Source organism: Aythya fuligula, chromosome Z, assembly GCF_009819795.1.
Source record: "Aythya fuligula isolate bAytFul2 chromosome Z, bAytFul2.pri, whole genome shotgun sequence".
Classification (NCBI taxonomy): Eukaryota; Metazoa; Chordata; class Aves; order Anseriformes; family Anatidae; genus Aythya; species Aythya fuligula.
The window spans coordinates 32,495,455-32,520,248 of NC_045593.1; the positions used below are offsets into that span (position 1 = coordinate 32,495,455).

The 24,794-nt window shown below is 36.8% G+C and overlaps 1 long non-coding RNA gene across 2 annotated transcripts in view; it reads right to left on the reverse strand.

Annotated features, from left to right (window-relative positions):
- The window catches only part of LOC116501055, a 649,666-nt gene that overhangs the window by 90,822 nt on the left and 534,050 nt on the right, over nucleotides 1-24,794 (reverse strand). Inside the window, exons 7-8 of one of the 2 annotated variants that reach the window (XR_004254363.1) lie at nucleotides 11,998-12,079; nucleotides 7,466-7,501 (exon numbers count right to left, since the gene is read on the reverse strand). This is a non-coding gene — a long non-coding RNA (uncharacterized LOC116501055). The remainder of the gene's footprint in view (nucleotides 1-7,465; nucleotides 7,502-11,997; nucleotides 12,080-24,794) is intronic. The other variant, XR_004254362.1, reaches the window with a different exon arrangement.

Sequence of the window (24,794 nt, forward strand, 5' to 3'; positions counted from 1 at the left end):
GAATAGCTGCACCTAGAAAGAATGTTATGTTTCTAGATGAATTAATGTTGTATGTGGAGTAAAACAAGGCTATATTAATACTAATACCATAACAGTAGACCATTAAACTATAAGAGATCTCCAACATCACTGAATCTAATTCACTTCTGCTCAAAGGACTTATATTACACATTAGCCCTCAATTAGTACACATAAGGTATGATTAAATCCAAATTATCAGGTTGCTCACATGGGATTCATGAATGCATCCAGCTTCTTTTACAGTAGTGCAAAATAAAGTAACAATCTAAGTTGTAAGGATTAATGACAGGAGCAACACTTAAGAAATTATTTTGGATGGTTTATTCTATGTGAGCATCTTTTAGACAAGTTTTCTGTAGAATTTATCATATTTTCCAGAGAAATTTTGCCCAAAAGTCTACAAGTCAATCCTGTTGAGATGAATTGATCAAGGTAAGGAAATCTTTTAAAGGCATGGATAATACTTGTTTTTCTGATGTTAAAGTTGACAGGTGGCCAAAAACATATCTCAATGCATGTCATATTCATAAACTTTAAGTATTAACTAATGCAAAGTACTAAATCTTACCTTTTGAGGGACCTCAGCTACAATGAAATTAGCAGAACCTAACTGCAGTGAAATCAGTTGAAGAAATGAGGGAGATTTTTTATGAAAATGCTACTTATTTATGAAAGTAAACGGACAATTTCTCAATAGTCATTAGTATATAAGATAGAAAGTTTATTTTTACTTTTTTGAACACTAGTAAGACATGAAAGAACAACAAAAACATTTATTTTTTAATGTTCTGAAAAACTTTTAAAATAGATGTCTGTGGCATTTGTTTGATCCTCTCCGTCACATGAAGCCAAACCAAATTACTGTCCAGATTAAGTGAAACAGTAAGCATATGTGTATTCAGAAAGCATTAGCAAATGCATCAAGCACTTTTGGTTCATTAAGGTCAATGAGATCACTCATGTTTGAAGATTTGAATATGCTTAAATATTTTGCTAGGTTATGGATAAATACAAGAGAGATTTCAGTAAGTATAAACATATTTTAACCTTGGTTTATTAAGCAATGAAAGGAAATCATAGGAGAGCTGGAAATAGGAAATAATCTTGGATCAGATTTATTAAAATGATGGAAAAAAACAAGAAGTAGGTAGACTGATTTCAAAAGGGCACACTTTGAGAAATTAGGGAAATAACAATTTGAAGGAAGTAGAAACTTGGATCTCTTTAAATAAAAGTCTAAAATCCAAATTACACTAGATGTCTAACATTTATGTCTGAAAAAGATGCACCATTTTTCTGATGAAACCAGATTGTCTTCTATTTTACTTTTTCTTTTTTTTTTTTTTTTTTCTCTAGTGTATAATCCTCTAATATACAGACATTTTCACCCATTCTAATTAGTCATCAAAACTTTCCTTCATTATGTTCCTATTTTTTGCCACATGACTTAGAAACTTAATGAAAACTTGTTTACTATGGAATTAGGTAATATCAAGTTCTGATTTGTTTTGTAGCCATTAGTCACACTTTCTCTTTCTTTTTACACATTTAGATTCTTCATTTTGCTCTTGCTAGGTCTCAGTTGTTGCCCTTTTGTGACTTTTCCAGATATGAACAAAAACCGACGTTTGGCATTTATCTAATCTTGAGATTTAGCACCACGCTTTAGACAAAAAGTTCTGAATTTGAGTGATACAAATATTCTCATCAAAGATAAAGTGCCTCTTAAACGGCATTATTAAGAATCAGTATAATTCATCTGTGCTATCATCATTACATTATTTTGAAAATTTTTAATAATGGTAAGAGAGGTGTGTGTTATTTCGACTTTTCTGAATCAATTTATAAAGTATTCTTTATTCTCTGTATTCTTTTATTATTTATTTATTTTTTTAATTGAAGAAGACAAAGGATTGGTCATCAGTTGTGCCTTTTCTTTTGTGATTATGTATCGTGTATCGTTTTTAGATGCAATTCAACTTTTAGAAGTCAATGTTCTGTTAACTCCCATTTATCATCATATTTTACTGTATTAAATACCAATTTCAAATAAATGATTTCCATCTCAGAAAGAGATTACTAATTAAATAAGGTTCTTTTGCAGTAAGATGGAGTTTGCAGACTTATAAAAGTATGGTATTTGGAAGTTGTAACATTTTCTTATAGAGCTACTTGACATTTGTAAAAAGAAGAAGAAAGGTTAATGGAAAATGATTTTTAAAAGAAAACATAGCATAAAGTGAAACATATTTTGGTCAGAAATCCTTCTTATAAAATATTATCACTTGTACATCTTCATCTTTATTTAACAAAAAAAGGAAGAAAAAGTGAAATAGAAATCTCTAAGCAAAACTTTAAAGTTACTAAAAAGTTACTACAAGCTGAGCAGACCGACACAATGCTGAGAAATGAACTATTAAAATGTAGACTTTTTCATTTGACACTTCCCCCAAATGTCTCAACACATCTACAGACAGTTCAAGTCCAGAGAAGGGCAACCAAGCTGGTGAGGAGTTTGGAGAACAAGTCCTACGAGGAGCGGCTGAGGGAGCTGGGCTTATTCAGCCTGGAGAAGAGGAGGCTCAGGCCTTATCACTCTCTACAGGTATCTTAAAGGAGGCTGTAGCGAGGTGGGGGTTGGTCTGTTCTCCCATGTGCCTGGTGACAGGATGAGGGGGAATGGGCTTAAGTTGCGCAAGGGGAGATTTAGGTTGGATGTTAGGAAGAACTTCTTTACTGAAAGGGTTGTGAGGCAATTGGAATGGGCCCAGCTGGATAGCCGGGCCCAAAGAGTTGTGGTGAAAGGAGTCAAATCCAGTTGGAGGCCGGTCACTAGTGGCGTTCCCCAGGGCTCGGCACTGGGGCCAGTCCTCTTTAATATCTTTATCGATGATCCAGATGAGGGGATCAAGTGCACCCTCAGTAAGTTTGCAGATGACACCAAGTTAGGTGCATGTGTTGATCTTCTCAAGGGTAGGAAGGCTCTGCAGGAGGATCTGGATAGGCTGGACTGATGGGTTAAAGCCAACTGTATGAAGTTCAACAAGGCCAAGTGCCGGGTCCTGCGCCTGGGGCACAACAACCCCAAGCAGAGCTACAGGCTGGGAGAGGAATGGTTAGAAAGCTGCCAGGCAGAGAAGAACCTGGGAGTATTGGTGGATAGTTGACTGAATATGAGCCAGCAGTGTGCTCAGGTGGCCAAGAAGGCCAAGAGCATCCTGGCTTGTATCAGAAGCAGTGTGGCCAGCAGGACTAGGAAAGTGATTTTGCCCCTATACTCAGCTCTGGTGAGGCCGCACCTCGAGTACTGTGTTCAGTTTTGGGCCCCTCACTACAAGCACATCGAGGTGCTCAAACGAGTCCAGAGAAGGGCGACCAGGCTGGTGAGGAGTCTGGAGAACAAGTCTTACAAGGGGTGGCTGAGGAAGCTGGGTTAGTTCAACCTGGAGAAGAGGAGGCTCAGGGGTGACTTTATCGCTCTTTATAAGTACATTAAAGGAGGCTGTAACAAGGTAGGGATTGGTCTATTCTGCCATGTGCCTGGTGACAGGATGAGGGGGAATGGGCTAAAGTTGTGCTAGGGGAGTTTTAGGTTGGATATTAGGAAGAACTTCTTTACTGAAAGGGTTGTGAGGCATTGGAATTGGCTGCCCAGGGAAGTAGTTGAGTCACCATCCTTGCAGGTCTTTAAAAGATGTTTAGATGTTGAACTTAGTGATATGGTTTAGTGGAGGACTTGTTAGTGTCAGGTCAGAGGTTGGACTCGATGATTGTGAGGTCTCTTCTAATCTATACAATTCTGTGATTCTGTGATTCTGTGATTCTGAAAGTTATGTGAGAATTCCTTATTACGTGAATTCCATGTATTTCATTCAACTGTACTAGAAGACAATGTGTCTTTGTGGAGGGTTTTTTCCTTTGGTTACCTCTTCAGCATTGAACAACATGACAACTTTAACTGGTTTGAAGGCTCAAGGCTAAGGAACAAAGTGTTGAATAAAAGAAAAGGAAGTACGATTTTAATAACATCTTTATATATATATATATGCATCGTAAAAACATTAGCTTTTGAAAATATTCTTTTTTTTTTTTTACTGAAAGAGAACCCACAACATTTATTTGCAGTTGAAAAATATATTTGGTAAATAGAATTGAGGTTTATGAGTGAATGTATTGCATGAGATAAAACTTTCATATTATCCCTTTTTGCTATCAATTCATCTACTAAGTCTTTTTTTTTTTTTTTTTAAAAAAAAAAAAAAAAAAAAAAGCTTGAATATACTGACATCTAACGTATTCAATTTGTGACTTTGTGGCAGAGCTATAAATACGTAAAATACCTATGTACCAAGGGGGAAGAGAGCAACTGTTTGCAGGAACCAAGGATTATTGCACATCTCCAATCACCCACAATGTCAACATTCATACAGTAAAATAGATGATGATAAAAAAAAATACACCTTAGGGGAACACATTATCTAAGGCTAACACAAATGGCATAAATACTTCATTACAATGGAAATTGTGCACGCTACATGACAGCATAGAAAGTCAGTTGAGGCAGGCCATTTTAATTCTTACTATTTTTTTAATTTATTTTTATTATATATTTTTATATATTTTATCTTTTTATATATGTATTATATACATTGTATATATTATATTTTATATATTATTTTATTTTTTTTATTAATTAAAAATGATTTTTTTGTTTTAATTTATGATCACAGGTGTTTTTAATCATTTCACTACTTTAGGTTTCTCATTAGCTGTTACTAATAATTTCTTATGAAAAGCATAGTGCCCTTGTGACATTACAATTACAATATAGAGTTATTAATAATGCTAGATGACTTGAAAGCCACCCTCTCTATTGTCAAATCACAACTTGAGAAAGTCTGTTTTTCTACTATACTCAGCTTCTCATGAGGTCCTCCTCAGAGGTCACTCAGCCTCTCCATGACGTCCTTGCATTTTATGCAAAGTGTGGCTTACATAATGAATGTACACACAAACTTTTACAATGTTCTTGCAAAGAAACAGTGAATTTTGAGTGAAGATGGGATAGCAAAGAAGCAGAACATCATTCAGTAGGAGCATGACACCTATAAGGCTAAAAAGCTCATATGATGTAGGGATGTATCATTAAACTAAAAACCAGAACTGCATCAATATAACTTCTACAGGTAAAAGGCGTCCTGATGCATGTTACTAAACTGTATGTGTTCACCACTATTTTTTATTTTTTTTGCTTTTTGTTGTAAATGACACCTTCACACTAGCATAGTATGAATCTGATTATTAAATCTAAGTACCATTGTAGTAATTTGAGAAAACTGGAAGGAAGATGACTAGAATAACTAGCCTTCCTTGTCGTTACATGCCGTCCTCAGTAGCAGATGTAGTGATAATGAAAGATGGCATACTAGTATAATTTTTCCTGTCTTAAAATAATTCACTTTAATTTGACAGTTATGAAAACATTAGGACTTGAACAGTTCAATTTCAGACTAAATATTTTTGATGTTCTGAAAATTATTTCCTGTGAAAGAAGGATGAATAGAAGGAATCTACTCTCTTCAGCTTTCTATTTGCTTAGCACAGGTGCAACCAAAGTACCAACACAGCAAACAGAAGGTATAAAATCTTGGCTTCTCTGAAGTAAAAGGCAAATCTCCTATTGACTTTAGTGGGCCATCATATTTCTAAAATTGTGTTTAAAAACACAGCTGCCAGAGTGTGAGACACCAGTTCTCTGATATGAGATGAAGGCAGATCGGATGTACGTGGTAGTCAGAGCAGAACATTGAACACTGTTGTTTCATGGAAAAGTTAATATGATGTAAAATGTAGACATTTTCCAACTAAAAACAATGGACATTTTGTTTCTTTAATTTGGCATTATTGTCTCATATTAAAAGATAAAAGGATGATGAATTACATTTTGTAAACACTAGACCCAATGAATAATTATTTTTTGCTAATAAACTACAATGAAAATGGATTCATCCAAACCAGAAGTTGTACTTCAGAAATAAATATCTAGGAGAGTACTGTATGTTAATAACAATTATTATTCTGGCTCTTTGGATATTAGTTTCTTCTTTTGTTGCTTTTGGGTGGAAAACAATGGGAAAATATTTCTTCAACAGGTTGAAACAAGTCAGCCTGTCACCAAGTCTTCTGCCATACCTCAAGTTCAGAGATTTCCAATTTGTCAATATAAATCACCTAGACTGATAAATAAAGGCAAAAGACTAAATGTTAAAACTAAATATATCATTATAAAAATTTAAAATTTTATTTTGAATGCCATTTGAATTAAGTATCATGTCAACACAGACAATCTTTGTATTTTTTCCTTCATATTTATTGCTCTCAGAGGCTTCCTCCATTTATTGCTTTTTCCATTTCAGTTAGGTAATTCTGGTGATATTGGTACTAGAAGCTACATATGGTTTTGGGCAGCTGTAAAGGGTAGACCCTCTGTAGACTGAATGCCTTTGTAAGAGCTGTTGAAACATGCTTTTCAGACATATGAATGCTATAGCTGATCCATATTCTACAGTAATTACAGTCTCAAAATAAATTGGAACATGACATGTCCATTACAGTCTCAAAATAAAATGGAACATTAGTACATGACTTAAGAATCCTATGGCAGTACAAACTGCTGTGCATATCTTTGTGTAAGCCCTTTAAGACTGTCTCTGAGATTCCAATATGCAAGTAGCAAAAGATCATCTTTCAAACTCTTTTTAATTCCAAATATAATAGTTGCATGTTTTGTGGCTGATTGGAGTTATATGAGTTTGCTAATATCTCTGAGGCACAGGCAGGGGTAAGGAGATAAGAAACAATACACAAGCAAAAAAATTGCTCTTCCATACTTACAGAAAAAAGATTCTGCTGATGAAATTCAGCTGCTTGGCTATTAGAGGGTTGCTATCTCTATATTATTATTATTATTATTATTATTATTATTATTATTATTATTATTATTATTAGCAAATCTGTGATATCCTACCCATTCTCAGCTCCAACATTTCATCATTACCAGGACCTGCTAGTCTAGTGCAGCACACAATGTGTGACCAAAAAAAACACATAGGCACATATTCTCTTTTCCTTACATTTAAAACTTCCTAGAGATCACCCTTGTGGAAGAGCTGGACTGAATACAGTTAAATCACAGACTATAAATAATACAAGATTAATCTTAAATGCTACTATTTTTTCATTCAGAGATCAGCCTCTAAAACAAATATATCCTGTCACAATCAAGCTTATGAAGATGTGATTCTGTGATATAATTTTACAAAACCTTGGATATTATAATGAAAACAAACAACCAAACAAACTAAAAAAAAAAAAAAAGTTTCATTTAACATTTATAATCAATACTGCTGTCATAGCAAAAAATAAAAAAATAAAATAAAAATACCTTGTATGCCCCAGCTTACTTGCAGACCAACAGAACCTGCAATGTAAGAAAATAAAAAAATCTGCAAAATTAGTTATTGAGTACATATATATATGCAAAATATATTTTTTAGACTTTATCTGTTTTCTGACAGTGTAAAAATACATTCATGTTTTGAAAAAAATAAAATAAAAAACATTCACAAAGTATATATAGTAAATAATACGTTGATGTTACATGCATATTGTCAAAGTCAGCCAGTTATCCAAGATTTTTAATTTGGCAGTCAACAGCCTCTCTCTCTGGGAGTTGGTGAATGTTTTAGCAGTCTGACTGCTTTGTTTTTTGTTTTGTGATACCTTTGAAATGACTACTGTATGAAGTCAATGTCTTGAGTATTCCCTATCTTAAATGGAAAAAAAAAAATAATAATAATTTCCCAAAAAAACATAAGTGACAACAAGGTTTCATATCTATAGAGATTATTATATTTTTTCATTATTTCTTTCACCTAGACCATTCTTCCATTCTTAATTACAAACTGAAAACCTCTTCGCACTGGATTCGGGGGGAACAGCAGGAAAACAGAAATGAAGATCTCAAAAAATAAGGAAAAAACAATTTCCCTACCACAAAAACCTCACATTCTGCTTTCATCTTTCATAAAGTGGGCTTATTGTAATGTTTCCAGATTATTATTTTTTTTCTGGATCAAATGATATGCAAGTTCATTCTATGTGTAAGAAATTAAACTTTCCAAACTTTGAGCAAATATGAAGACAAGACTAGTAAATATAGCATTCAAAACTATGTTTTCATGTCAGTACTTTTCAGAGGGCTACACTGTTTAATTTCCCCTTTCTAATTTAACAAAGACAAAGACAAATACCTGTATTATGAAAACAAAACAACTACCACCACCACCACCAAAAACAAAAATAAACAAACAAAAAATACACACACACACACAAAAAAACTTTCTTGAACCTGAAATTGTAGCATCAGTGATAAAATGCTTCTCTTTACTGAAGGAAATTGAATTGCCTACAGCAAGACAAATTATGAGCTCAAATCAGTGATCGTGTATTTCCTATGCAGGACATTAACCTATATGGTTATAACCCATAATCTAAATAATCTATACCATAACCATAATCTAAAACAACAAGGCACTATATTCCTTATTTATTTCCCATTAAGTAGCAATACAGAGAATGGCTAAAGCCTTTTCAAGAGTAAAATGTATAAAAACAGCAAGGAACTCACACTCATAAAACAAAGTGTATGACGACTACTTATAAGTATAAAAGTGCAAGGATCTGTCTTAGTACAATAAAATTAATATATGTGATCCTGCATTTGTACTTTCACCTCCCTGCATGAGACCAAAGGAAATATCTCCTAAAAGATATTGTGGTTTGCAGAATATACTACTGATGTGCAAAGAAAATACTAGAAATTTTGCAGGTTAACGAGTTAGACTATGGAAATAGAATCATAAAATCATAGAATATTCCGACTTGGAAGGGATCCATAAGGGTTCAAGTCCAACTCCTGGAACCACACAGGTATACCCAAATATTCAGACCATGTGACTAAGTGCACAGTCCAAATGCTTCTTTAACTCCAATAGGCTTGGTGCAGTGACTACTTCCCTGGGGAGCCTGTTCCAGTGTGAGACAACCCTCTCAGGAAGAACCTCTTCCTGATGGCTAGCCTAAACCTCCCCTGCCTCAGTATGACACCATTCCCGTGGGTCCTATCACTGGATAAAAAAAGAGAATAGACTGGCACCTTCCCCTCCGCTCCCCCTTGTAAGGAAGCTGTAGATTGAGATAAGGTCTCCCCTCAGCCTCCTCTTTTCCAGGCTGAACAGGCCAAGTGACCTCAGCTGCTCCTCATACGTAAGGGCCACTCTGGGCCCTTCACCCTCTTTGTAGCCCTTCTCTGGTCACTCTCCAACAGTTTTATGTCCTTTTTATACTGTGGTGCTCAGAACTGCACACAGTACTTGAGGTAAGGCAACACCAGCGCAGAGTAGAGCTGGACAATCATTTCCCTTGACCAGCTAGCAATGCCAAGTAAAGAATACTATTCTCTAGAATGTTCACTGGAAAATACAAATCAAAAGTGCTTCATATTTAGTAAATGACATTATATAAATAAATAAAGATGTAGTCATTGTCTCCTTTCCAGGCAATTTCAATTTCAGTTTAACAATACCATTAGCATAATTATTAGAATGGCCAGTTTTAAGTAAGAGGACAAAAACACAAGGAGAGAATGCAAGAAATAAATCTTACCACAGTACCAGGAGTCAAAATAAAAACAGGGTTTGCGGAGTTATGATTATGATATAATTATGATTTTTCAATAGACTATTTCAATGTCTTATTCCTCACCTATGAAAAGACACTTATCTGAGGCAGGACAAAGGACTACCATCAATGCAAACACAAAGATCTTGAAAGATTTACTGTCCTTGCACACCTTTGTATGGTGTTGGATTGCTTTGACTAAACAGAGAGTTTCTCTGTCCTTTAGAAAACAGGACAAAAAATAAAGTGTGACTATACAAGGAGAAATGAAAAGCTCTATATAAAATCACAGAATCATTTAGGTTGGAAAATACTTTAAAGAACATCAAGGTTAGCCATCAACCTGACTTATCAGTGACCTTTACAGGTCTTCATAGATGATGCTTGTCTTAAATGCTACTTTGTGGAAAGATTTCAAGAATACTTATAAATTGTTAGTTGATATATGTCACTTTCATGTGCGCACACATACATCACAGACAATTGTGATGTACTACTCTGAATAAGTATCTGAATGCATGTAAAATGTATGCATACAGCCAAAGCCAAAAAGATTTTCAATGACTTTGGTAACAAAGTACAGTACATATCCAACAGGGAGAGAATGAACCGTAAATCTCACAATGTATGTTTGTATTAGTTATGAAAGTGATTTTCTCATGCAGAACTGTACAGGAACATACTGGCAAAGAAAAAAGAAGGCTTCTGGAAAGAAAAAGCCTTAAGTAAGTGACACTTCATTGAACAGCCTGTAGGAAATCACAACTCCACAACATCTGATTCAACCCTTCAAATAAAATTAATTTAAGTACGTAAATAATTTACAATGCACATATCAACATAATCAATAAGCAACAGAATCCTAATCACAACGGCCATTAAGATTTGTAGTGAAAGATAAGAATAAAGAGATAATTGCAATCAGAAAACATGCTGAGTAGAAATAAATTAAAGTGGATTTTCAATAGTGATAAAGAACAAAGATGTCATGCAAACAACATTCAAAAAAATTTGACTGTATGATATGCATCAAGGACAGGTAACTTAGGAGGAATACAGAGAAATTGTACAGTCAGGGATCAGGTTAGTCTGTGCTTGCACCCCAAAAGGCCAGTTGCATCTTTGGCTGTATCAAAAGAGGAGTGGCCATCAGGGTGACAGAGGTGATTTTTCCCCTTTGCTCTGCCCTTGTGAGGCCTTTGTTAAATAAATAATATTTTTATTTGTTAAATAAATAAATAAATAAGGATAAAACCAAAAAAAAAAAGTAAAAATAAAAAGTAAAAATAAAATCAAACTAACAAATAAGACTAAAAGAAATATCAGAAAATACTGCAGAACAATAGTGCCTGATCATGCACTTGGGGCACAACAACCTCATATGCAACACTACAGGCAGAGTGGCTGGAAAGTTGTTCAGAGGAAAAAGATCTGGGAGTGTTAGTTGATGCTCACCTGAACATGAGCCAGCAATGTGCCCAGGTGGCCAAGAAGGCCAACGGCATCCTGGCTTGTGTCAGGAATAGTGTAGACAGCAGGACTAGGGTGGTAATCGACCTCCTGTACTTGGCTCTGGTGAGTCTGCACCTCAAGTAATGTGGTGCTCAAGTAATGAGCTTTGGGCCCCTCACTATGAGAGGCCTTGGACTGTGTTCAGAGATGGGCTACAAAGCTGGTGAAGGGTCTGAAACACAAGTCTTATGAGGAGCGGCTGAGGGAACTAGTTTTGTTTTGTCTACAGAAGAGGAGGCTCTGGGGAGACCTTATTGCTCTCTATAACTAGAAGTTGTGGGAAGCTGGGTGTAAGCCTCTTCTCGCAGATAACTAGTGACAGGACTAGAAGGAATGACCTCAAGTTGCTCCAGGGGAGGTTCAGGTTGGAAATTAGGAGACATTTCTTTTCAGAAAGAGTTGTCAGTCATTGGAACGGGTTGCCCAGGGAGGTGATTGTGTCATTGTCCCTGAAGGTGTTTAAAGAAAGGTTGGACCTGGTGCTTAGGTACTGGTGGTAGGGGGATGGTTGGACCAGATGACCTGGGAAGTCTTTTCCAACCTTAATGATTCTATGATGCTATGATTCTATGATTCTACATTTATTTTTATAAAATCACATAAACATCCTAAAATTGACAGTACCAATACAGCACAAAAAATATTTGGATTTTCAAAGTAATCAAGGCAACCTTGTTGATTTACACAATAGCATTTTTACCTTCAGAATCCTTGGATACTCACAAAAGTTCAGGCTAATTTTCATTTAAGCAGTACATTGGACTGGGTGGGGAATATGCATAAATCTCTCTCTCAATTTCACCTGCTATAAAAAGAAAACAATGCACCCTCATGCTGAATTCTTTCAAACATGTTTAAAGTGTATTTCATTGTTAAATGAGTGGATATCTGATTAGGAACAATATAAGTATTTTATTCAGGAAAATTATGAATGGATAAACCTAACAGTTCATCACATCAGCAATGTAATTTTAACATAGAGAAGACTTTAAACTTCATTAATCAAAAATATATTTGCAATAATTTTAGTAACTAATTAAATAGCCGCTTTTGAAACTTTTACTGCTAGATGACTCCCAAGATGTTGACTAGTGTTGTTTTATAAAGAAGATAGACTTGTTTTTGTTGGCAAGTTTGGAGAAAAATAAAAATAAACTGATATCTAATGTTATTATTTTTTTATATATATATATATTACTTTATATTGATCTTTATAATTACTTTATATTACTTTATGATTGATCTAAATTTTAATGTATACACAACTACATTATATATATATATATACACACACACACATATATATATATATGTTCACTATTCACAAATAAGTATAAATGGCCTGTGTAATTACACTGAGTGATTTGGTTGCTAAGTATTTAGAGGCCTTCAACTCAGGGAATAAGAAAAAAAGCTTTCATTTAAAAACAAAAAAGGAAACAAAAACATATTTGTTTAAGTTCTGTAGACCAAAGTACTGTTTACTAATGAAATCTATATTAAAAACAAAACAAACAAACAAACAAAAACCTGAGATGAATCATCCTTTATTTGTGCTTGATTTTGAATAACATATTGACAGTAATATCAAGTATTTTATGATAGGAATGCTATAATCCTCTAATAAAGCTGCTTACATACACAAGGAGTATTACAGGTTTACTGTACAAGATACAGTTTCTAATACATTTGCTTTTAGGTAATCTATTTCACAAGTCAGTACTGGTTTCTGTCTAAAGCACTGATAATCTTCTGCTTTGTTTTCAGCAGTAAAAGTAGTCTTACTAGTGTTTTTTCTTTCTTAGTGATCTTAATCATTAAAAAAAAATTGTTATATAGGTGTTGAGTACTGTAGAAGTAAATGAGAAATTTAATGGCAAATTTAAAGAAATACATTTCTTAACAGAAAAAAATGAGAAAATACGACAAAATCCAGTCACACCAAAGCAGAAATCCAAATAAAAAAAGAATAATGAATGCTTGCCCAATACCCATATTAGCTTACATACACAGCAACTTTCTGTAAAAGAAGAACCTCTACAATTACTCATCTAGGAAACAATTCTGCTAAATTTAAAAATGATATCATAGTGTTCAATGAATTTGATTGTTCAGGGCACTATAAGTTTTTGAACTGTTTATTGAATAGAGTCAAGTGCAAATTTTCAGATTTACTTACCTAAAAATTAAAATAATTGGATTCTGAAGACAATATATTTCAAAGCATAGTGAATTTTAGAACAAAAACTGGAGCTTAGAAAAGTATATAGGACAATATACTATGTACTATGATGTACAAGTGAAATTTTAATAGATGATTATCACTTTAGGACTCTTTTTTTTTTTTTTTTTTTTTTTTTTTTTTTTTTTTTTTTTTTTTTGTAGTAATTCTACTAAGTATTTTGTAGAATTGCTATACACCCCTTAAAAACATGCTTTTTAAGGTTGTCGACACAGTCTAGGATATTTGAGATGATAAATAACTGTAGATTCGATTGTATTCTTCTTACATTGTTGCTTTTAAAAATGGAAATTTAATGATCACTTCTCTGTATTGTGAAATCTTACAGCATGAAATTACAATTCATTTCTTGCAGAGAGAATTGGCTGTGCATCCATATTAAATACAACAGTATAATTTGACAGATCTTAGTTGCTTATTCAGTCTGTGATAATGTAAATTATAAATCATTATGCCTTAGGATCCTGTAGCGAACAATATTGTGTATATGTCCATAAAATGAGACAGCTATTCTAGGACCTATTTATGTCATGAATATTCTTTTAAAGAGAATAAGTTTTGAAGCAAACAACTTAACTTTCTGTGCATGCCAAACGCATTCCATTAATTTGTGTATGGTCATGACAGACAGTCGATTATTGTTTTTAAATATACATAGCCCTTTGGACTTCTAGGGAAACTGGTTTGATACTATTATTCCTTAGTACTCCAATTGTTTGCTTGGTTAACAGCACTGTGAAAGGGCTGGAACACCTCTCCTATGAAGATAGGCTGAAGGAGTTGGGGTTGTTCAGCCTGGAGAAGAAAAGACTCTGAGGAGAATTTATTACAGCCTTCCAGTACCTAAAGTGGCCTACAGGAAAGCTGGGGATAGACTCTTTATCAGGGAGTGTAATGATAGGACAAGGTTGGTTTTAAGTAGGACAATAAATGGCTTTAAACTTTAGATTAAATACTGTGAAGAAATTATTTACTCAGAGGGTGGTGAGGCAATGGAACAGGTTGCCCAGAGAAATTGTGAATGCCCCATCCCTGCAAGTGTTTAAGACAAGGCTGGATGGGGCTTTGAGCAAGTCCGTCTAGGGGAAGGTGTCCCTGCCCATGACAGGGGAATCCTGGTGATCTTTATCATCTCTTCAAACTCAAACCATTCTATGATTTCATGACTATGAGCAGGGAATGTCAAACCCCAGAAATTTATTCCTAGTTGCAGGGCAACATCTTTTTTACTGTGTACAGGATTCAGCAGGTAACTGCAGGACTAGGATGAATGTTTACAATAATAAAACAGCAAATTCCATGTGAAAGAAGCCAAAAAATGGTTTGGAGAAAAATCATGTTTAGAGAAAGCTTATCGTCATTATCTCAGAGGACTTGGAAGACTGCTTTCTATTGCTAGTGACAAGTTTCCAGTACACTTCTGGACTCACTAAATCTGTATTAACAACTAATGTTCAAAATGTATGTTAAAGGTAACATTAAATATTTTACCGTAGGCTGCTCATACCATTTCTAGGTGCTCTTGTGTAAAATGATCTGAGTATGAATCCACAGTGCAGTACTATAGTCAGAAAAGGAAACTGTTTCCTGGGCTGCATTAACAAGATTGCAGAGGGCAGAATAAGGAACATAATTATGCCACTTTGTTAAACAATTCAAAGAATCAAAGAATGGATAGAGTTGGATGGCATGTCTGGAGATCTAGTCTAACTCTCTGCATAGAAGATTAGCTATAACAGTTTTTTCATGACTATGTCCAGACAGGTTTGAATATTTCTAAGAATGGAAATTCCACAACCTCTCTTCCAGTTTTTGACAATCTTTGCACGAAAAAAAAATATGTATATATATAAAAATATATTATATATATATGTGTATATATATAATGTATTGTATACATTATATATATTTATATATGTAATTTATACTTATATATTATATTATATTATTAAATATATATTATATAAATAAAATGTATACAATTTATTTGTAACATATATACATATAATATAATATATAGTATATTTAATAATATATATTTTATATATAATTAATAAATTATAATTATAATATTATAATATAATATAATGTAATGTAATGTAATATAATGTAATATAATATATATATTATATGTATATTTATATAATATATGATGTGTATATATATATATTTCTTATGTTCAGATGGAATTTTAAGTTTATTATTTTTTACAGAAATGGAGTCTGGCTCCATCTTCTTCATACACTCCCATCAGGTTTTTATACATATAGATATGATCTCCCCAGTGATTTCTCTCATCCAGGCTGAATACTTCCACTCTCTCAGCCTTTTAATAAAGAATAATTGAATGCATTGCATTGGAAGGGTCCCTTAAAATCACTTCCATGGGCAGGGTCATTTTTTCAATAGGTGAAAAAGGCCCAGTCGAACCTGACTTTGAACACTTCCACTGATGTTGCATCCACAGCTTCTATGGACACTGGATCAGTGTCTCATTACAATCAATGTAGAAAAAAAAAAAAAAAAAAAAAAAAAAAAGAAGAAATGATTTCTTTTTATCCAGACTAAATTTACTGCTTTCTGTTTAAAATTGTTGCCCCTTGTCCTGTCACTACAGGCCCTAGTATGACCAATACTCCAGTCAATTAATTATTGATTAGAGCACAGCTGCAATATTGTACCCAGTTTTGGTCCTATAGTTCGGCTGAGACATTGAAATATCTGAGTCCAGCATCCACCAAGGTGCTTAAAGAGTTGGAGAACTTCACATCTGAAGACATATGGTTTGTTCAGACTGGAGAATAAAATGCCTTGATGTAAGACTAACTGAAATTATCTAGTACCTAGAAAGTAGTTACAGAAGAAATGAAGGTACAAAGAGCAAGTTCAGGACCTCCTGATGCAGTTTAACAACTACATGTCTATGGGGCCTGATGACATGCCTCCCAGAACCCTGAGGGAATTGGTTAATATAGTCACCAAGTCAACTCTGTCATATTTGAAAAATCATGACAGTCAGGCAAAGACCCCAGTGACTGGAAAAAGGGAAACATCACTCAAATTTTTTAAAAGGAAAGAAAGAAAGACCCAGGAAACTACAGCCTGGTGGGCCTCACCTCTGTGCCTGGCAAGGTCATGGAACAAATTCTACTGGAGGCAAGGCTAAGGTACATGCAGGACAAAGAAGTGATCCAAGACAGCCAACATGGTTTCAGCAAGGGCAAATCACATCTGACCAATCTGGTGACCTTCTGTGGTGGAGTGACTGCATTAGTTAACAAGGGAAGACTAACTGACGTCACCTACTTGTATTTCTGTAAGGCTTTTGAAACAATCCCATAAGACATCCTAATCTCTAAATTGGAAAGATATGGATTTGAAAGGTGAATCATCCACTGGATAAGGAATTGGCTCGATGGCTACACCTAGTGAGTAGTGGTCAGTGGTTCTATGTTCAGGTGCAGGCCAGTGATGAGCAGTGTACCCCAGTCCTGTCTTGGGACTGGTGCTTTTAAATATCTTTATCAATGACATAGACAGTGGGATTGACTACAATCTCAGCTAGTTTGCTGATGACACCAAGCTGAGTGGTGAGGTTGATACCAAAGCAGGAAGAGATGTCATTCAAAGGGACCTGGACAGGCTGGAGAATTGGGTCCATGTAAAACTAATGAGGTTCAAAAAGTGCAAGGTGCTGCACCTGGGCCGGGGCAATTCCAAATGTGAGTACAGACTGGGAGAAGAATTCATTGAGAGCAGCCTTGTGGAGAGACACTTAGGAGTTCTGGTGGACGAAAGGCTCAGCATGAGTCAGCAGTATGCACTTGCAACCCAGAAGGCCTGGGTCCTGGGCTGCATCAAAAGAGGTGTGACCAGCAGGCTGAGGGAGGTGATGGTCCCCCTCTGCTCTTCCTTAGGGAGTACTGCATTTATGTTTGGCGCCTGCAGCAAAGGAAAGATATGGACCTATTAGAGTGAGTCCAGAGGACAGCTACAAAGATGATCAGAGGGCTGGAACACCTCACTTATGAAGAAAGGGTGAGAGAGCTGGCAATGTTCAGCCTGGAAAAGAGAAGGCTCCAAGAAGACCTCATTGTGGCCTATTGATACTGAGAAGGGTCTCATAAAAAGGAAAAGGACTCTTTACTCTGGTATATAATGATTGCACAAGGCAGAATGGTCTTAAACTAAAAAAGGATAGATTTAGATCGGACATTATGAGGAAATTCTTCACTGTAAGGGTAGTGAGGCTCTGGAACAGGTTGTTAAGAGGTGTTCCACCCAAGCTGGATGGAACCTTGGCCAACCTGATCTAGTGGGTGGCAACCCTGCTTATGGCAGGGGCGTTGGAGTCAGATGATCTTAAATGATCTTTAAGGTCTCTTCCAACCCAAGCCATTGTGTGAATCTAAGACACTTTCTTCACAAAATAGAGGAAACGAGTTAATTGAGAATAAAATAAAATATAATAATAATAATAATAATAATAATAATAACAATAATAATCAATAATAATCAAACTTTATTGGAAAAGCAATTAAGTATTGGAATAGGTTGCACAGAGAAGAAAAATCCCTTCACTGGAAATTTTCACAATGTGTTTTGATAGATTGGTTTAACTTAATCTAAGGCTCTAATTTCAAGAGACAGTTGGTTTAAATGAACTCCAGATGTCTCTTCCAATCTATAGGTTTTTAGGATTCTATAATTTTATTAGAATTTTTCTTCTTAAGATTAGTCAAATGATTTATGTGACCTTAATGAGCTGGGTTTGCCATATGAGCTCAGAGAGAACAATTTCTTTCTCTGCAGGTAGCCCAACTGATATTGAATGACTTTAAATATCAGGTCTTCTACTGACAGTGTAAAGTATTTTTATTGTTATAAAGGATTCCTCATTACAAATCATATAAATAGTTGCCTGCAATTTTACAAGAAGGATGAAGAAATTGTTATAAACAGTTTTTCATTTCATGAATTTGCCTTAGGACCTTTTGAGAGGAGAATAGTTCTAGTCAACATAATTATTTATTTATTTATTTATTTTATTTTATTTTAGAAAATAGAACAAGTGGATTCAATGTATTTTTCATTTATATTACGACATTCAGATTAATGGAATCTGACTCTGTTTTCAGCACCCTGTGTGAAGGTGTATTGGCAAGGTTTTGGTAGCGGGGGGTTGGGGTACAGGAGTGGACTGTGTGAGAGGAGTCCAGAAGCTGCCCCAAGTTAGATAAGAGCCAGTTCCAGTGTCGTGGTTTCAGTTAGAACAGAGTTAATTTTCTTCCTACTAGGTGGTAGAATGCTATGTTTTGGCTTAGGATGAGAAGAGTGCTGATAATACCTCGATGTTTTAATTGTTGCAGAGCAGTGCTTATACCAAGCCAAGGACATCTCAGCTTCTTGCTGTGTCCTGCCAACAGGCAGGCTGGGGGTGCAGTAAGAGCTGGGAGGGGACAGACCCAGGACAGGTGACCCAAACTAGCCAAAGGGGTATTCCATACCATCTGACATCATGCTAAACAATATATAGGGGTGGCTAGCTGGGGGAGGGGCGCCGGACTGCTCGGGGTTAGGCTGAGCATCAGTCAGCGGGAGGTGAGCAATTGCATTGTGCATCACTTGTTTGTACACAATATTAGTGGTAGTACTATTATCATAATTGTATTATTATTATTGTTATTATTGTTATTATTATTTTGTTATTATTATTTTCCTGTCTTATTAAACTGTCTTTATCTCAACTCACGGGCTTCACTTTCCATTTCTCTCCCCCGTCCCAGAGAAGGAGGAGGGAGGGTGAGCGAACGGTTGCGTGGTGTTTAGCTGCCGGCCAGGTTAAACCACGACATCCAGTCAGCTCAAAAAGGGACCTGCTGCTTGTTGAAACTGAGTCAATGAGTGATGCTGGTTGTGCTTCTGTGGGAGCAGATTTCAGAAAGGGAAAACCTGCTGCACAGTAGCTTAAAGGAAGAAATAAGAAAATATATAGAGAAAATGACTCTGCAGATACCAAGGTCAATGAAGAAGGAGGGGAAGGAGGCGCTGCAGGCACCTGAGCAGAAATTTCCATGTGGTCCATGGAGAGGACCATCGCACAGCAGGCCGTCCCCTGCAGCCCATGCTGTACCATGGCAGAACAGATATCCACACTGGAGTCTGTGGAGGAACCCATGGTTGAGCAGGTGGATGTGGCCAAAAGAAAGCTTTAGCTCATGGAGAGCTCATGCAGGAACAGACTTGAGGCCAGAACTGCAACTCATGGAGAGGTGTCCATGGTATAGCAGGTGGTCTGGCAGGAGCTACTGCCTGTGGGGTTCATTCCTGAAAGTTTGACTCTGTAGTACAGACCTATATTGCAGCAGTTCTTGAAGAACTGTAACCTGTGGGAAGCCCATGTTGGATCAGTTTGGGAAGGACTGCATCCCTTGGGACTGCATCCCTTGGAAAGGACTGCATCTCTTGGATGCCACCCTGGAGCAGGGGAAGAAAGTGAGGATGAAGGATTAGAAGAGACAGAGTATTATGGACTGACCAAAACACCTACTCCCTGTTTCTCTGCACTGCAGGAACCTCATTATGTTCAACAAAAGAAAATGTTAAACCCTGCCTTTTGGAAGGAATAAATGCATGCACCTGCTGTCCAGATGGCTGGAAAGCAGCTTAACGAAAAAGGCCCTGGGGGCCCTGTTCCACACCTATTAATGAGTCAACAATACACCCTTTGGAAAAAGGAGAACAACAGTGTCCTGGACTGAATTACAAAGAGCACTGTCACTAGATCAGTAGATGGAAGTTATCCTTCCTCTCTGCTTAGTCCTGGTGAGACACATCTGGGTGTTGGGTTCAATTCTGGGCTCCCCAGGAAAAGAGAACCATGAACATACTAGAGCAAATCCAGTTAAGGCACACAAATATGATGAAAGGACTGAGCTATCTGTTATGTGAGAAGAGGCTTAGAGTTGGCAGTGTTTAGCCTACAGAAGTCTAATGGGGCAACTTACTCATGTTCATAAAGATTTGATAGCGGTATTAAAAAAAATGGAGCCACTTCTAATGGTGTCCAGTGACAGGTCAAGAGGCAATGGACGGGAAGTGAAATAGAGGGGTTGAAACAGAAGAAATTTAGTTGCTGTCTTCTGAAGGGGTTGTTCATATCAGAGAAGGGAAAGCTCCAGGTAGACCTTATAGCAGACTTCCAGTACATAAAGGTGGCCTACAGGAAAGATGAGAAGGAACTGTTTGTTAAAAAAAAATGTAGTGATGGGACAAGGAGAAACGTCTTTAAGCTAAAAGAGGGTAGATTTAGATTAAGTATTCGGAAGAAATTATTTACTCAGAGGGTGGTGAGGCACTGGAACAAGTTGCCCAGAGAAATTGTGAATGCCCCATCCCTGGAGGTTGGATGGGGCTTTGAGCAAGTCGGTCTAGGGGAAGGTGTCCTTGCCCATAACAGAGGAGTTGGATCCTGGTGAACTTTATGGTCCCTTCCAACCTAAACCATTCTATGATTCTGGTTAAGTATAAGAGAGAATGTATTTATTTATTTATTTATTTATTTTAATGTAATGACACCAAGCTGGACAGTGCAGTCGAAACAGTAGAGGGAAGAGATACCATCCAGAGGAACCTGGACAGGCTGGAGAAGTGGGTCCATGAGAACCTAATGAAGTTCAACAAGGCCGAGTGCAAGGTGTCGCATTTGGGCTGGTGCAATCCCAGGTATTTATATAGACTGGGAGAAGAAGAACTTGAGAGCAGCCCTGTGGAGAAGGACTTGAGGGTCCTGATAGACGAGAAGCTAGACATGAGCTGGCAGTGTGTACTTTCAGCCTGGAAGGCCAATTATATCCTACTCTGCATTAAAAAAGAGTTGACCGGCCGGAGAGGGAGGTGATTGTCCCCCTCTACTCTGCTCTTGTGAGACCCCACCTGGAATACTGCATGTGTAGGCCTGGGGCCTCCAGCACAAGAAGGATGTGGAGCTCTTGGAACAGGTCCAGAGGAGGGCCACTAGGATGATCAGAAAGCTAGAGCACCTCTTCTATGCAGAAAGGTTAAGGGAACTGGGCTTGTTTGGCTTGGAGAAGAGAAGGCTCCAGGGAGACCTCATTGTGACCTTCCATTACTTGAAGGGATAGTATAAACAGGAGGGGGAACACCTGTTTATGTAAGTTGGTAGTGATAGGACAAGGGAGAATTATTTTAAACTAGGACAAGAGAGATTTAGGTTGGAAATTAGGAGAAAGCTTTTCACTCAGAGGGTGCTAAGGCACTGGAACAGGTTGCCCAAGGAGGCTGTGGATGTCCCATTCCTGGAGGCATTCAACACCAGGCTAGATGCAGCTCTGGTCAGCCTGCTCTAGTGGTTGGCAACCCTGTCCAGAGCAGGGGCGTTGAAACTAGATGGTCCTTTTCAACCCAGGCCATTATATGATATGTCCAGTGAGACCGTGAATCTTCCATCCTTGGAAACATTTGAATCTGTCTGGACACAGCTAGGAGCAATCTGCTGTAGCTGACTCTGCAAGAGGTTGGACTAGGCAATGTCCAGACATCCCAACCAACCTCAACCGCTCTATGTTTTTTCTAGGTAGCTTCATATACCCAGAGTAAATAACAAGAACAAGGCAATTATGTAGTCTTCCCCCCTGACACCTAATTAATTCTCTTTTACTAAACTGTATAATGCCCATACACACTCAGGAAACTGAGGTAAACTACATAAACACACAATTTTAGTATTATTATTATTAGCATTAACATTAATGAGATTAATAATAGCAATAATAATAATAATTTTAACCAGAAACAGATGGATAACTCAGAAATTCTGTTAGATAAACATTTAATATTTTATATGTTGTTCATGTCAAAGGCGGAAACTACTTCAACTCTAATTCTGAAAATGTTGCAAAACAGATTGTACAGAAATGTTTAGCATAAGAAAAGGCATTTAAAATGTAAGGAAAATGGCAAAAAATTCATATCACCCATAGAAACAAACTATTGGTTTTTTGTCTATTCCTTCTTCCACTAGCTCCAAGCATGCAAGAACATTTCAATTACAGCCCCTGCATCCATTTATAATCCCCTATTCAATTAGTAAGAATGCAAACAAACAAGGATTCCAATTACTTCTGTTCTGCTGCAGATGTATATTTCCTGCTAATCTTCCCACGCTGCTTTATTCTATTTTTCAGTGTATTGTAACACTGCAGTATTAGCATTTCACTTTTCATCTAATAGCTACTTTGAGTGTTCTGAGTGACTAACAGTGTATTCAATGACCTTCAGATAGAAAATATATATATATATTTTTTAAAACAAGATTTAATTCAATGCAACTTGTCACATCCAACTCAATTCATTTTAGCTTTTATTTACTTGTAAACCTTTTGTAGTGTTAATGCCATTATCTTAGTGCATTCATTGACAATATGAGCTGTTTTATGTTTTTGTCTATCTGCTTTGAAAAAGTCCAGGTGGGATGAATGAAATTTTGGTTGGATGACAGAAAGGTTGATCCATGAAAGGGTCATGCTGCCATCCCGAGTGAATAAATGGGCTGACAGGAACTTCATGAGGTTCAACAAGAACTGCAAGGTACTGCATCTGTGGAGGAACAACCCCAAGCACCAGTACATGCAGGGGACCACACAGCTGGAAAGCAACCTGGTAGAAAAGGACATGGAGGTGCTGGTGAACATCGAGTTGAACATGAATCAACAGTGTGCCCTAGCATCAAAGAAGGGTAATGGTTTTGGCTGCATTAGCCAAAACACTGCAAGCCACATGAAGGAGGTGATCCTTCCCATCTGTTCAGTTTGGTTAAGTCTGCACCTAAATACTGTGTGCAGTTCTGGGCTCTCTTGTACAAAAAAAAAATAAACACACTAAAAAAAGTCCTGTGAAGAGCCATTAAAAGAGTAAGGGGACTGAAGCATCTCTCCTGTGAGGAAAGGCTGAGAAAGATGGGAGTGTTCAGCCTAGAGAAAAGAAGACTCTCTGCTGATGAGAAGAATCTCATCAACATATGTAAATCATGAAGGAAGTGTGCAAAGACGATATGGAACCAGGCCGTTTTCAGTGACGCTTAGTTCCAGGACAAGAGGAAATGGGCACAAACTGAAACACTTGAGGTTCCCTAAGAGTATCAGGAAACACTTTTTTACTCTGTAATGGATGGATCATTGGAAGAGGTTGTCCAGAGAGGTTGTGGAGTCTCCCTTCTTTGAGATATTCAAAAGCGATCTGGACATGGTCAAATCAAGTGATTCTAGGTGTCCATGTTTAAACAGGCTGTTGGACCAGATGACCACCAGAGGCCCCTTCCAACCTCAACTTTTCTGTAAAGTCTTTCATCAAGCAAAATGCAAAATACATTTTTGCATTTATACTTAAAGCAGTGTTAGGATTATTTAATCACTATCTAGAAAATTAGATTTTCTAACAGAAATTGCTTCTCAATAATACACCACCATCAAAGGAAATAGATAACATATAAAATAATAAATATATTAAAACTTGCATGTTTACATTGACATAGAAACAAAACCTCTGTAGTCCAAATACTGTGAGTTCAGGCCTATCCAATAATCCATTAACTCTAATGTAAATTCAAAAGTGAGCTTTCCCAGTCCTAGGATTTCTTAGGATCTCTTTCTTCTTGTGTCCTGGTTTCAGTTAGAACAGAATTAATTTTCTTCCTAGTAGCTGGTGGAATGCTGTGTTTTGGCTTAGGATGAGAAGAGTGCTGATAACACCCCGATGTTTTAATTGTTGCAGAGCAGTGCTTATACCAAGCCAAGGACATCTCAGCCTTTTGCTCTGTCCTGCCAACAGGCAGGCTGGGGGTGCAGTAAGAGCTGGGAGGGGACGGACCCAGGACAGGTGACCCAAACTAGCCAAAGGGGTATTCCATACCATCTGACGTCATGCTAAACAATATATAGGGGTGGCTAGCCGGGGGAAGGGGGCCGGACTGCTCGGGGTTAAGCTGGGCATCGGTCAGCGGGTGGTGAGCAATTGCATTGTGCATCACTTGTTTGTACATATTATTATTACTTTCCTATTATCACCATTGTAACATTATTGTTATTATTGTTATTATTATTTTGTTATTATTATTTTCCTGTCTTATTAAACTGTCTTTATCTCAACTCACGGGCTTCACTTTCCATTTCTCTCCCCCGTCCCAGAGAGGGAGGGGGGAGGGTGAGCGAACGGCTGCGTGGTGTTTAGCTGCCAGCCGGGTTAAACCACGACATCTTGA